The sequence below is a fragment of the Rhodamnia argentea genome, chromosome 8 (assembly GCF_020921035.1).
Source record: "Rhodamnia argentea isolate NSW1041297 chromosome 8, ASM2092103v1, whole genome shotgun sequence".
Lineage (NCBI taxonomy): Eukaryota > Viridiplantae > Streptophyta > Magnoliopsida > Myrtales > Myrtaceae > Rhodamnia > Rhodamnia argentea.
In genome coordinates this window covers 18,254,840-18,268,956 of record NC_063157.1, presented here as the reverse complement: position 1 = coordinate 18,268,956, position 14,117 = coordinate 18,254,840, and positions in this window count along the sequence as shown.

The following is a 14,117-nucleotide window of genomic DNA, read 5'->3' as shown; positions in this document are numbered from 1 at the left end:
TGCAGCGCCATCCTCTTCTTCTTGTGAAATTCTCTGTGCGACAATAAGAAGAGAAAAGAATACAAGCGTGTGGGTCCCTCTCTCTTTATCAAACCCTTGTTGACCGACCATTGCACAAGAAAGAAGTCATGTGCACTTCTTTCTTTTCTCTCAGATGAGGACTTGCTTTTTTTTTTTTTTTAGACTAGGACCCACCACAAATCTTTTCTGTTGAAGACATATAACCCAAAACTAAAACTTGGTCAATGGTCAAACGTGGAGATCAATATCTCCTTTTCAATCGAACCCAAATTCTCGCCGTATACATATATATATATATATATATATGCCTCTAAAAGAAATTCTAATTAGTTGGGTCTCATATGTGAACTCAAACTCGAGACATAATAGAACAGTGTTTATGGTTGGATCCACAGGTTGCACAAAATTGGGAAATTAATGGTCGGTTTACTCCATTCTGAAATATGACAAAAAAAAAAGAAAAAAAAGAAAAAACTCCATTCTGTCAAGGGTGAAAACGTTCTATAATTCAGCGGTAATATCACTTGGATCTTTCTTGGATTGTGATTAATCCTCATTGGCAAACTACATAAAGTAAAAGTTAAATCGATTGTTTATGTGCGAGCCTTAACTTTTATGGTCATTTTATTGTTCATATATATGTAAATATGTGTGTGTTCTAAGTAGATAAATGATGAAAGATCTATGGCAGGTAAAAATTCTATTTTGTTCTCAAATCTCTTTTTATGAGCTTAAGTTTTATTACATGGTATTTCTTATCTTTAACCAGAGAATTATTAATGAGCCTCATCGAGAGTGATAAGAATCATCGTGGTTTTATTACTATAATTAATTATCAACAAAATAACTAAAGTGAATGAATTCGCATCAATTGTAGCTACGATTTTTACCAAAAAAAAAAAAAAACTAAGGGTCGCGACATGTTCTCAAGTAACAAATTCTAATAAACACAAAAAGTTTATAAAAGAAAAAAAATCTAGTTAAAAATTCCCTTATCGCGCATTTCTAAAAATAAATGTATGAGAACTTTTATTTGTATATATATTCCCAAAAGAGAATTTTTAATTACTACAAAAAGTTTATAAAGGTAAAGGTAAGTGCTTACATTGCGCACAAAAATAGAAGTTGAGAAATATGTTTCATGGCTGTTGATTTTAGGACTATGATAAGTTGTGAGAATTTGTAATCATTGCAAAAAGTTTATATAAGAGAAAAGTGGGTTTAAAAGTTTGTGTTACTTGATTGCACATAAAGTTAAAAATTCTTTATCGCGCATTTCTAAAAATACAATTTTAATGGCGTGCATGGAAAGACGGGTTTACAATTTTAAATTATATTTAAAATTTTTTAAAATTGAATTGACCATCGTATAATGTATTTAAATTTTTTTAATAATTTTATTGATAATTGATACTTTCCATTACCGACAAAGTTCTTGCTCTGTCCCACCAGCCAAGCAAGAAGGTGACGCGAAGCTATCCCATCCCTTTTGGTATGTCTTCAAGCTGTGGTACCAATTTTCAATTGACCTTCGAAGTTCTATAGCTTTAGTGCATGTACTAAACAAAAAAGTTGCAATACTTCGTAGCACTATTAAAGCACATCATAGCTACAGAGTACAACCGCATCTATACTATATGGACTATAACTTGTTCCACTCGCCCATTGGTTCTTTTAACTTGTTTTTATAGGATGAATCCTCTCACTTATGAATATTTATAATTAAGGCCTTGTATCACTAATTCAATTAATTCGACAATAATTTGAATAATAATAATGTGGCAACTATCATGAAATTTTCCGAGATTACTTGACACAACTTCTTAGCAACTACTGTAATTATGAAAATGAGTGCCTCTCATGAAAATCCTTTAATGTAAAGTCTTTGCATCTCTTTAAAGAATTTTTTCGAATGCTGAACCAAATGCATCCGAACAACCTAGCTGGTAAAAATTCCTCAAGTGGCGCCTACCCCATGATGCTACAACTGAAAACTTCGACACCTTCTCGTGGAAACTCTCTAAGGTAAAGTCTTTGCATCTCCTTAAAGATTTTTCTCCAAAGCCGAACGAAATGCAGCCGAAAGACTAGACTGGTAAAAACTTCCTCAAGAAGTGCCTACCCCACGGTGCCATAGCGGAAAACGTTGCCACCCAGTCTCCATAGTTTTCTCTCTATCTTGACTCTGACTCAAAAGGACGAAGTGTTAATCTTTTTTCAAAAGCCCCCGCCTTTTCCTGAACTCCACTGCCAATGAATGGAGTAGTAATTTGCTTATGTGGACTATTAAACTCACCCAATATTTTCTCCGACGGGAGAGTTGTAAAGAAAGCAACTCTTGCACCTGCCAGGTCGAAGTCACGACCGAGAGGCACGCACTCCGTCGTTAGTCCCGCTCTTCGCAAGCTCGATTTTTCTCCGGTTAGTGTGATCTGATTGACGCTTTTGTGAGTTAGTGTTAATAGAAAGAAACTCAATTTATGAATGCTGTCGTCTTTTTTAGTGTATCACGTAGAGGTTTCTCGTGAAACTCCTGCACATTCACTTATCCAACAGAAGAGATAAAAGTTTGGGTATGTCTCCATTTTCTATTGATTTCTATGGACATCGCCTCACAGTTGCTTTTCGATTGAGAGTTTTAGTCAAGATGGGTCGAAATTTGGCCTTCTTCTAAGAGGAAACGTTGACTGATCTTCTGGTTTGACCTTCTTCTACGAGTTAAATGCAAGGACTCGACCGAAAAGTAAAATGCAAGTTAAATGGACTAGTTGATTTTTCCTTTTTTTCAATCATGGGCTGGCAAGAGAGTTTTTAGACTCGATGTCATACTTAGCCTGGCCGGACCAAGCCCGATTCATTTCGTGTTGTGGTGAAATCATGGATTAAAACTGGCTTATTGGTACGCTTGATTCTCTGCACAGACCAAGGCCGAGCACGGCAGAAACCAAGAAGATGAGTTTGAAGCTTTTTGTTGACAAGAGAAACCAGACCGTCCTCTTTACCGAAGCCGGAAAGGACTTTGTGGATTTCCTTTTCCATTGTCCGGCTTTGCCCGTTGGAACTATTGTGAGTTTACCCCCCAAAGCGGGCGAGGCGGGCGGCTTGTGCAATCTTTATCCGAGTGTCGAGAATCTCAGCTAACGCGCGAGCCCCGACTCTCGAACCATGGTCAATCATGGCCATGCACTAGACTCCGGTACTAGTGCCCACATCCAGGTCCGTCGAGGCAAGGCCATAAATTGCTACCAAGGACCCAAAAGCAAGTGTTGGGCTCCCATGCCCGAGCACGTAGTTTCTGAGTCAAATATCGATACCTAGCCATATTTTGAAAAATGATTTTTGATATTTTAAAGAGCAAATCTTTTTCTTGAACTTAAATTTTGGTAGGGAACTCTTTTCATTGACTAGAAAAATATTTTTTCTTGACTCATTTTCCCAAGCGGGCCATACATTGAAAAATGAGGAAAATATTCTTGCAAGGTCGAGCTCACCTACTTGTTTGCGTGGGCGCAACCGACGGAGGTAAAAGGAAGAGAAGAAAGAAGAACAAAAAAAAAAAATTATTAAAAATTTATATTACAAAAATTGTTCACATTAGCGTCGTCGATAACATGTAAGATGGTTGAGTCTATGTCAATGGTTTTCAATTGACGATGCAAAAAATCAAATTAGATTTTCCATAATAAACGGTAAAAAATATTTTCCAGTTCATTTTCAAATTTTAGCCAAACACAAAAAAATATCGTCATTTTCTTGAAAAATATCTTTCAAAAATGCACATTTTCGGATTTTCTAGCATTTAGTTCACAAAAATAAACTAGTTAATGACAACATTTTTCACTAATAAAAAAGACCTTCAAAAGTGGGAAAATAATTTTCTCTTTTTGAAAAGAGGAGATCATTTTGTGTCATCTGTCCTCCCTACGCACCTTCACATTCATTTCTTATTTTACTATTTAAAAAAATAAGAATTTTTCAATAATTTTTATTTTATTTTATCTTTGCTTTCTTACTCTACTGGTCGCCGCCTATAGTGACAGCCATCGATCAACCATAAGCGAGGAACTAGCCTCGCTAGATCCGATAAGGTGGAGCTCACCCAAGGGCAGCAAGCTTCCTTAGTCGAGGTTGGCAAGGCTTGAGGTTGACCTCGTTGGCCTTAGGTGAGCTCGTTCGTGGGCCAGCAACTTGTGGAGAGTGAAAGAAAAAAATAATTAAATATTCGATTTGTTTTGGTAATTTTCTCTAGAATAATATATTCCATACAAAACTGTAATAAAATAATTTCCTATTTATTTTTGGATAGTAGCCAAACAACATAAAATATTTTCATTTTATTTTTTAGTGTTTTGTTGCAGCCTGAAAATGAATAGGAAATTATTTTCTGTGTTTGGTATAGAAAATCTAATTTGAATTTTTTTGGAGAAAATTACAAAAAAGTTCCAAAGTTTTACTTTTATTTTTTTCCTTTGTCGGTTGTCGGCCTCAGAGATGGCAAGAGACCAGCCACAACCAAGGGACAAGCTCACCGGATTTCGACGAGGCTTCAACTCGTCCGATTGGACGAGGTCGAGGTCGCCAGTGGTCAGCGATTTTCCTCAAGTTATTGCAATCCAATTGACGCTCTTGTGAGTTAGTGTTAGGAGAAAGAAACTAAATTAGATATGCCTTGCTAATGATTTTCCCCACTAGGAGTTGTTTTTATTAGTGTATCACGCAGATGTTTCTTCGTGAAACTCTTGCACGTCTACCTATCCAACAAAAGAGGGACTTTTGGGTATTTTCTCAATTTGAAAATTTTGTAACGATTTGGTGTAATCAATTTAGACAAAACTTTAGAGTGATGACCGTCGAATAGAACGAATGATGTCCGGTAACTCTAGTGTCCCCAGGCCTAGCCTGAGCCATAAGAGCCCGATTTGATTGATTCTTAGATTTTTCTATAAAAACCATATCATATAACACTCCAATTATGTTTAAACTCATTTAACACTTAAATTATGTTGAAATTCATTTCTGACCTATTTATTAAATATAACTACAGCATATAACTAGAAGTGAGCAAAAGGAATCCCTCAAATTGGGAACCACCCATTTGACCACAAAAAAAGGGAACCACCCAAACCATATCATATAACACTCAAATTGTAATTTATTGGTAACTCCTTCAATTTTATCCCCTTTTCTCTTTTTTTTTTCCACTCGCTGTCAATGGTGACCAGATATCTCTCTCAAATCTCTCTATATCCTTGTTGTGCTGTCTTGTCACTATTGAAAAATTTAACGAATGGGATGAATAATAGAATCATACTCTGAGGTATGATAACACTGTCTTTAAGGAATCATTTGTCCCCACAAGCATTGCTAATGTTTACTAGCAAAAATCCTCCAGGATACAATAGAGTCTCAAGTGAAAATAATAGATAGCAATTTTAATATTTCTCCAAGAACTTTCTAGAAAACAATAAAAAATGAAGGTTGTATCTCTCTTGTTTGGAAAGATTGAAAAATGAAAGTGAAGATGTTCTGAAAATGAACACAACAGTTGAATATATAATGAGAAAAGAACAAACCTTTTCGCCTCCGAAAAGTAGTTAATTCTCATGCAACTATACTTGTCTAATAAAAGATAGTTTAGACATACCTCTTCATGTTCGAAACTTTACAGTCAATTACACATTTTCATGTCTGAACCAGTAGTTATTTATGAACAGACACAAATACTCTAAATGTTATAAGAGTGTCCATTTAGTGGTTATGTCCGAACAAACATAAACATTCCAAAAGATGTAAGAGTGTCTTATGTCTATGAAAAGTTACAATGTTTCAATGAGTCATGAAATTTATTTATAGAATAATCATTTTGAAATAATTAACAAATAAAATTAAAAAATTGTTGAATAATGCCAATTCCGAACCGCGACCACGCAACCATGCTTTTGCACGAGAATATAGTGAGGTGTAGCCCACTTGCCCATTTCTTTATTTGAAAGATTATAGTAACTTTTTAACTAGTAAAGCGCATTGCTCTCTACCTTCCATCCTATGTAGGATGGAAAAAGACACTATTTTATTTGTTTTTCAAGCAAACTTCAACGGATATTTCCTGTCAAAGTTTTTTGCTCTCTCTCCGCATCTTAGCTTGGAGATACATGTTCTCTCTCTCTCTCTCTCTCTCTCTCTCTCATGTGTGCACCCCCCGTTCATCGAGCCAAGCATTAAGTCTCTCTCTTCTTTTCTCTGTGCTTTCATCGAGGCGAAAGAGGATGCCAATATTGTTGTCCTTGACATGCGTTGGAGAAGAACATCTCTCGGGACTATGTGCCATAGTTCCACCAGCCCACCCGGAGCTAGATCGAGTTTCGGGGCATTGGTCTAGTTCCGATTCTAGAACCACATCTCGGTTCCATGTGGAAACCGGACTATTTGGAACCGATCACTAGACCTGTCAAATGAGTGCGTTGGGTCGGGCATAAATAGTCTGAGCCAAATTGACCCATTAACCCGTTTGTGACCTATTTAAGCATAGTGTAAATTTCTTGACCCAAAACACTTCTATATCCGATTATTGTGGACAATTTCCATATTTTTTATAATTTAAAAAAACCTGATTTTTTTTCTTTTTATTACCTTTAAAAATATGACTTATTAAATATTTTATCTGAGTTTTTTAAAATTTTTCTTCTTTTAAAAAATGTGACTTCTTTCTCGCTCTTTCTTCTAAAACCGACAAGGGCTGCTTAGCCTTCGCCGACTACAAGCGAGTTCCGGCGTCAAAGGCGAGGACCCCCACCTCTGCCACCTACCACGGCCAGCCACCCGCTGCAGCCCGGCTGCCCATCCCATTGGCCCAAACAAGACCACGCATGCAGCCAGAGCCCCTAGTTGTACGGCCCCGATCATCACCACCACTCGGGGCCCATAGGTTCAATCAAATGGTGCGAATATCTTTCCTTTTTACGTACAAAGACCTAAAACATCTCCGAGAGAAATAAAAGTAAAGCACCCAATTGCGTCGGTGATTAACATTGCATTTTGATCCCCTCTGTTCTGGGATCGCTCTCCATGGATAATATCGTATACGATTTGGAGTAATGCATGTCGGGGATGGATAGAAGATTGTTGAAGCTTTCCACAATTTTAAAAGCGCAACGGAGGGCATCCACCACCTCTTAATGCAGAGATCAAAGAACCCCAGTTCTCTAGATGAATGCCCAGCTCAAGTTGGAGAGAGAATCGGTGAACAATCGCACCTCGAGTGATCTTGATTCAAAATGCATTGATTCAAGTTCTCGCTGATTGGAACGTTGAACTTGATGGTGGACCATCCCAATCTCGAACATCTCGAGTTGAGAGAATCACATATATCATAAGAAGAGGAGGAGCGGAAAATAATTCAGTGGTTAGCAAGCGCTGTTGCTAATGTGGCGGAATTCGGATCGCTTAACATTAGGATTTTCATGGCATGTGTGACATTACTCAAATTAGGCTGTCCAAATGAAAATGGACGACATGATTTGAGCCACGTTTGAGATTCAAAATTTTTCAAATCTAAAAAAAATTATCGCTCACATTTTTTTCCTCCCTTTCAACATATGACGTGGCTCAAATCAAACCGTCCATTTTCATTTGGACGGCCTGATTTGAGTAATGTCACGGAAATCCTAATGTTAGGCGATCCAAATCCTAGCGTGGCGTGCAATTTTTATCAATATCCAATCATAACTTGACACATGGATATGACTTGGAATTAAAAGAAACACAGTAGATAAATTTTTCTCTCTTCCTCCCCTCTCCTTCGCCGCTTCCCTCCTCTCCCTTCTACAATTTTGCTAGGGTTCACATCTGGATGGAGTCCCACAGCCGCTTGCTCGTTCTTCCCTCGCTGTCAAGACCGGGCGAAGTTACCGGCGCCATGATTAGGCCGACCTACACCAGGGGCGTCGCCGGCCATGGACCGCATTGAGGCTCCAGTTGTCTACCTTGTTCCTATGTTTTTCCTTCTTTGTTTAAGTTCGCCGTCCATGGCTTGTGGCCATGACCGAGACTAGATCCGGGGGCGCAACTCCATTCCAGAAATGGGCCGGTAACAACGATGAGCCGCTGTGACATGGAGGGATGGCTCGACCATGGACAGGGCCGACCCGGAGCCGAGGTCGGGCGACGACAGAGGAAGATGGAGCCGACCGAAAGCACGACGGAGGGAAGCTTGATAGTCCATGAGTCGTTCTTGTGATGTGTTCCAGTTGTGCGACCATGGCTCAAGCGAGAACCGCTCGTCCATGGCCACGACAATGGTGGTTGACAGACGGGGTTGGGCACCCAGCACTGTTGCACAGGATGCACCGCCGGCAACTCCGCCATTGGCGACAGTGGAGAGAGATGGGAAGGTTAGGTTCAAGCGGCCGGAGATGGAGGAGGAAAGGTAAAAGGAGATGGAAAATTGGAAACTAGGGTGGATTAGGATTTTCTATTTTACTAAAATAAATCACATCAGTATATTTGTGTCAACTCCTAATTGGTTCAAGGTAAAAAAATTGCATGCCAATGATGTGGCGCTTGATAATAATTGAATATTTTCTCAAGAGGAGGATAATGACAGGAAGAACAAGAATGGTGGGGCTCGGTTTAAAGGATCAGAGGTGTAGATCACGGATCAATATGGCCAAGCACTAAATCGATGGGTGACCGGCGGCACGACCCTCATCGACTTCATTAGAAAAAGAAAGCAAAAGAAAAGTTAAAAAAAAGTAGATGGCTTTAAATGGGTTATCTTAATTATGTTATAAATGGGTTGTTTTAAGTGGGTTGTAAATGAGTTCATGATGGACCCATTTATAATCCATTTATTTTGATCTTTTTATTATGTAAACCCATTATACTAACATACTAAATTTGTTGTGATCCATCTATAATTCATTTAAATGCTTGTAGATTATTAAATGAGTTTTAGATCTAATTTGATAGGTCTAGTGATCACCCTTGACAATATATGTGTTCGTGGGTAGACTCGGGAACGGATCCGGATCCCCTAACATGCAATGTTAGGGGTCACATTGATCAAATCGGGTTGTCCAAATTAAAATGGACGGACTGATTTGATCTATATGACCTCTTCAAAATTTTTAAAAATTTCTACCCAAAATTTTCCTCCATTTCGAAGACATGACATGGATTAAATCAGTCCATCTATTTTCATTTGAACGGTCCGATTTGATTAATGTCACTCCTAATATTGAATTGGTAATGTTAGGGAATCCATTTCCCCCGAGAACAAGTCAGATCGAATATTTGTCGGGAGAAGACCCTATTGTGAAGACTTCCTCAAGAAGCCACCTACCCCCATGTGCTACAGCTAACAACTTCTCCACGAAGAATTCGTCCTAATAACTTCCTCTGAACCAAAAGAAAAAAGAACTGTTGCCTTTTTCAAAAGTCCCGAACTCCACTATAAAAGAGGCAGAGCTCTCCGTCCCATTAACCAAGACCCGTGAAGAAAAGCGGCTCTTGCACTTGCCGGGATCGGAGCCACGATCGTGAAGCCCAGTTTGACGATTATTATCCCGGTTAGTGCGATCTAATTGACGCTCTTGTGAGTCAAGTGTTGGCGTAGGGGAAACCGAGACTTTGCTCTCCTCGTCTTTTCGTTACTCGCATCATTGTAGAGCGAGGGTTCCGCATGTCGACATGCCTCGCCGATGTATTTTCCCCAACAGGAGTCGTTGTTCGTTTCAGTGCATCACGTAGATTATTGTTCGTGGAACTCCTGTGCATCTAGATATCCAACAAAAGAGACAAATCTTTGAGTATTTCTCGATTTTCTCTTGGTTTCCATGGACAGCCTCACGAATGCTTGATTTGATAGTTTTTTTATGGTCCGGTACCATCGACATGGGTCAAAGCTTTAGAGGGTAACCGTCGAGTAGAACCATGAGGGGTTTGGTAACTCGGGTGCCCGCAAGGCCTAGCACGAGCCATAAGAACCCGAAGACATTTTTTTTTAATGGAATTTGAGAAACCGAAAGCGCAATGTTATGACGGTGCAATATTAATCACAAGTGTTATGAATAATAAGAAATATATATAGCAATCATGTTGCGATTCAGCTCTGATTTTATGCTTGGCATTTCATTGTTATATTGTCACACCATCATGCAAGCAAGATACTTTTTAGATAGGCTTAGACAGGAGTAGATACTTAGAAAATCCAATCGATTCTTAGATTTTTCTGTAAATTGTTGTGCTAGAGCAAAAATTTAGGCATGAACTTCCACCAAGTGGTCACCTTTGCAGGTGGAGCATGTCCAGTTTCATGAGCTGTCCCTCTCCCCTAGCGTCACAAGCCCACCCTTTTCATAGTGATGTCCCAATCGGTGTACCCCGCAGCGCCTCGAGTCTCCACACCGTAATTAAATCATGAGCTAGTATGAGAGTTTTTAGGCTCGATATCGGACTTAGCCTGCACCGGACCAAGCCCGATTCACTTCGTGTTGAAGTGAAATTATGGATTAAAACGGCTTATTGTTACGTTTGATTCTCTCGCACGTAGACCTAGGCCGAGCATGGCGTAAAACCATGAAGATGAGTTTGAAGCTTCTCGTTGACAAGAGAAAACGGACCGTCCTCTTTGCGGAAGCCGGAAAGGACTTTGTGGATTTCCTTTCCCATTGTCCGACTTTGCGGCTTGGAACTATTGTGAGTCTTCTCCCCAAAGAAGGTGTGGCCGGCGGCTTACGAAATCTACATGCGAGTGTCGAGAATCTCAGCGACACATCCGTTGAACGTAGAGAGAATGAGTCTCTGCTGAATCCCAAAGCACGGAGCTCCCGTCCGTATGCTGTGCGCTTATTGTTTCCCGAAGCTTCGTCTTTAGCACCAATTGACTACTACACTTGCCCTCGCACTCCCGATGCGTTCGGCCATTGCACTTCCGGTGCGTTCGGCCATAATACTTTGTCCGGGGCTTCATGCGATAGCTGTGTGACAGATTCCCCTTCTACGAGATGTCCTGGTTGCAACAATATGATGAGCAAGAAACTATCATGGGTTGCTGGACCAGCTGGTGGCGCCGCATCCCCGGGTGGTTATGCGATGGGCGTGGTCACGTACATGGTGATGGACGATCTGGTTGTGAAGCCCATGTCCGCCATCTCTTGCATTGCTCTCCTCAACAGTTTCAATGTGCACGATATCGGGGATCTCCAAGAGAAGGTGATCGACTTCGGCTTGGACAAGGTAAGGCCTGCAAGAGTCGCAAACTCACAAAATATTTCGACCGCATTTGAAATTCAACAATGAAACCCGAAGGTGATTTTCAACTGGTGGTTCTAGAGACACCGCGATGTTTGTATGAAATAGGAATTGATCCATCCCATCACTCTTTGTTTAACTCATCAAATGAGAGGACATCAATGCTAGAAACCTGACGTATGCATTCTAAACCCGCGAAAAAAGCCGCTACGGCGGTCTTCTCTTAAGCACCTCAAATTTTTTTATAACTTGTCTTGTGCCATGTGATCTTTACTTAGGCCATAATGCTGTTGAGCTCTTCATGGCACTCCAAGACTGTTCTCACGGACATATTCAGCGGGGATCTCGCGGCCTGGTACAACAGAGGAAGACCTCAGGGAAATGTTTTTCTCGGACGTCAGGAACTCCCTCGTTTGATTGGAGCTGCCAGGAACTCCCCCCGTTTGAATGGAGTTGCCCGGGTAGTTTTATTCCCGGTACTTTGTAAGATGCTGGTGCAGCTATTCAATTCTCAACGTGAAATTAGTCCCTATTATGTAATAACTTTCTAAGAAATTAGTTCCTGAGTGATGATTGATCTGTGGTACTATGGTGTCCAAGATGTTGGTTGCCTCTAATATACATATGCTTGTAATGTCGGACGAAAGTGTTTTTATGTGAATTAATTCGTCTTGTTCAAGAAATTGATCAATTTACTATGAACCGATATCCCAAAGAAAACGCCAATATTTGTGAGATAAGTGCGACAATCACACACAATTAGTAAGTAAATATTGAGTAGAACCAAAATTCCTTAGTAACCACTGCATTGCTCTAGACAAGCTATGGTCCGTAACACGAGGGATTGTAGCAGAGTTGATCTTCCATTGAGTGATCGCCTTTGCTTGTGTTGGAATTATACATCGATAAATTTGATTAACCTTTATAGATGTTCGATTGTAGAATTGCCTAGAAACGTTGTTGAATCACGAGCGCATTCTCGGCGAATCTGCAAACCCGTGCTAATGCGAAAACAATCTTGAGCGAAAAATATTCACATTCCATAATGTCAATGTTGATCGTTAATCAAAGTAACGATGATTTGCCTTAGTGCCTTTATTTGTGTTTGAGAGAAAGAACGCATGTCGTTCTTTCGTTATCTCTTGTAGCGTAACCTTTCTAATTGTATCTATCATTTAATAGATAAGAAGACTGTCATTCAATAGACACCTCTTCGTGGAGTCCTCTCAAATGCCCCCATTCAAATTTCATCAAATACGATATTATCACATCTCCCAATCAAACATGATGGGCTTGATAATCCTCTATCAAGAATGTAAAGCAATTAACATTGTCTATTTTATAGACAATCCATACTTGCAAATATGCCGTGCGACCATTAATTACATCTTCACTTGGGAGCTTAGATTATGCACCTGTTAGGAATACATAACGGCTACAAGCCAAAGAGTAAAACAATGGCTCACAGTACCACAAATATATTTTATTAAATCAATCTAAGCGTACTTATTTGTTAAAGGCTATACTAGACTATTATTAACTCACCATATATTTACAATTATATCATCACCCACAATAGATGATATGATTGGTCGACCAATAAATATATGTGGTAGATATAATACAGCAATAGATTTCCTTTGCCCTCATGTCTCTCTCTATTTAAGAACAACTACTTTTTTAGACACGTCTTATAAAGTCATATTATTTTTATGACCACCGGTAATATGCTAAAGTAGCAATATTAATCCATTACTTTTATAACATAGTCATAAGTAACATAAGGTTTGAAGATGAGATAATCAATTCATAAATTAACCAAGTAAACATGGATAATTATACTCATATCTCTTATCGGTCAAATAAAGTACATGCAGTATGAATTACAAGCTATAATAGATTTCTCGTTTCATAAGAGTGTATGTCATTTACAAAACATGTCCCCTATATGGATTTTAGCTCAAACATAGTCACATGCTTCTCAACTGCATATGTTTAGCCCGAGTGCTATATCAACTCGCTGTCTACAGTGCCCAATCAAGCACTCGCATCCGGCTTCCATCGTGCATATATGAATGTTGGACTATCATGTTCGGTCTTATAAATCACAAACCTCATCTTGGTTATCATCAAGGCGACATAAAATATATCATGTATTGAATTTGCTTTCTCAGCATCCTTCGCACATAATGTCTCATTTTAACTCGCTTACTACATTGCTTGAGGCGATTGCTCGTGTGAATGAGCCAATCATTGCCTAGTGACATACTTTTCAACAATATATGTGTGTTTGTTCTAGTCTCATAAAAAGTTGTACGAGATAATGAAACATCAATTCATTAAAAAAAAAAAAACAAGTACAAATACACATACATAATGTAATGATCATCAACAATGTTACATATTATATTCTATGCAATCCTAGAGACATCCAGTGGGTCAAAAACTCATCTCTAGGAAAAACCTTAGTGAATGGATTAGTAACCATCCTATTCGTAGAAATATATTGTAGGACTACTTCTTTACGTGCTATTACATCTCTAATGAAGTTATTCTTTATGCCAATATGCTTCGTCCAACTTTGATAGTTGGGATCTCTCACATAGGTAATGGCTGCTTTATCACAATAAACTATCACCGGTCTTGTAACATCAATGACAATGGCTAAGTTTTTCAAGAAACGTTTTAGTCATACTGCTTGTTGCACCGTAGTAGAGCATGCAATAAATTCAGCCTCCATCATAAATAGAGCTGTACATGTCTGTTTCTTGCTACTCCAAGAAATTGCATCTTCATCATGCAAGAAAGCATATCCAAATGTCGATTTGTGCTCATCGAAGTCTCAT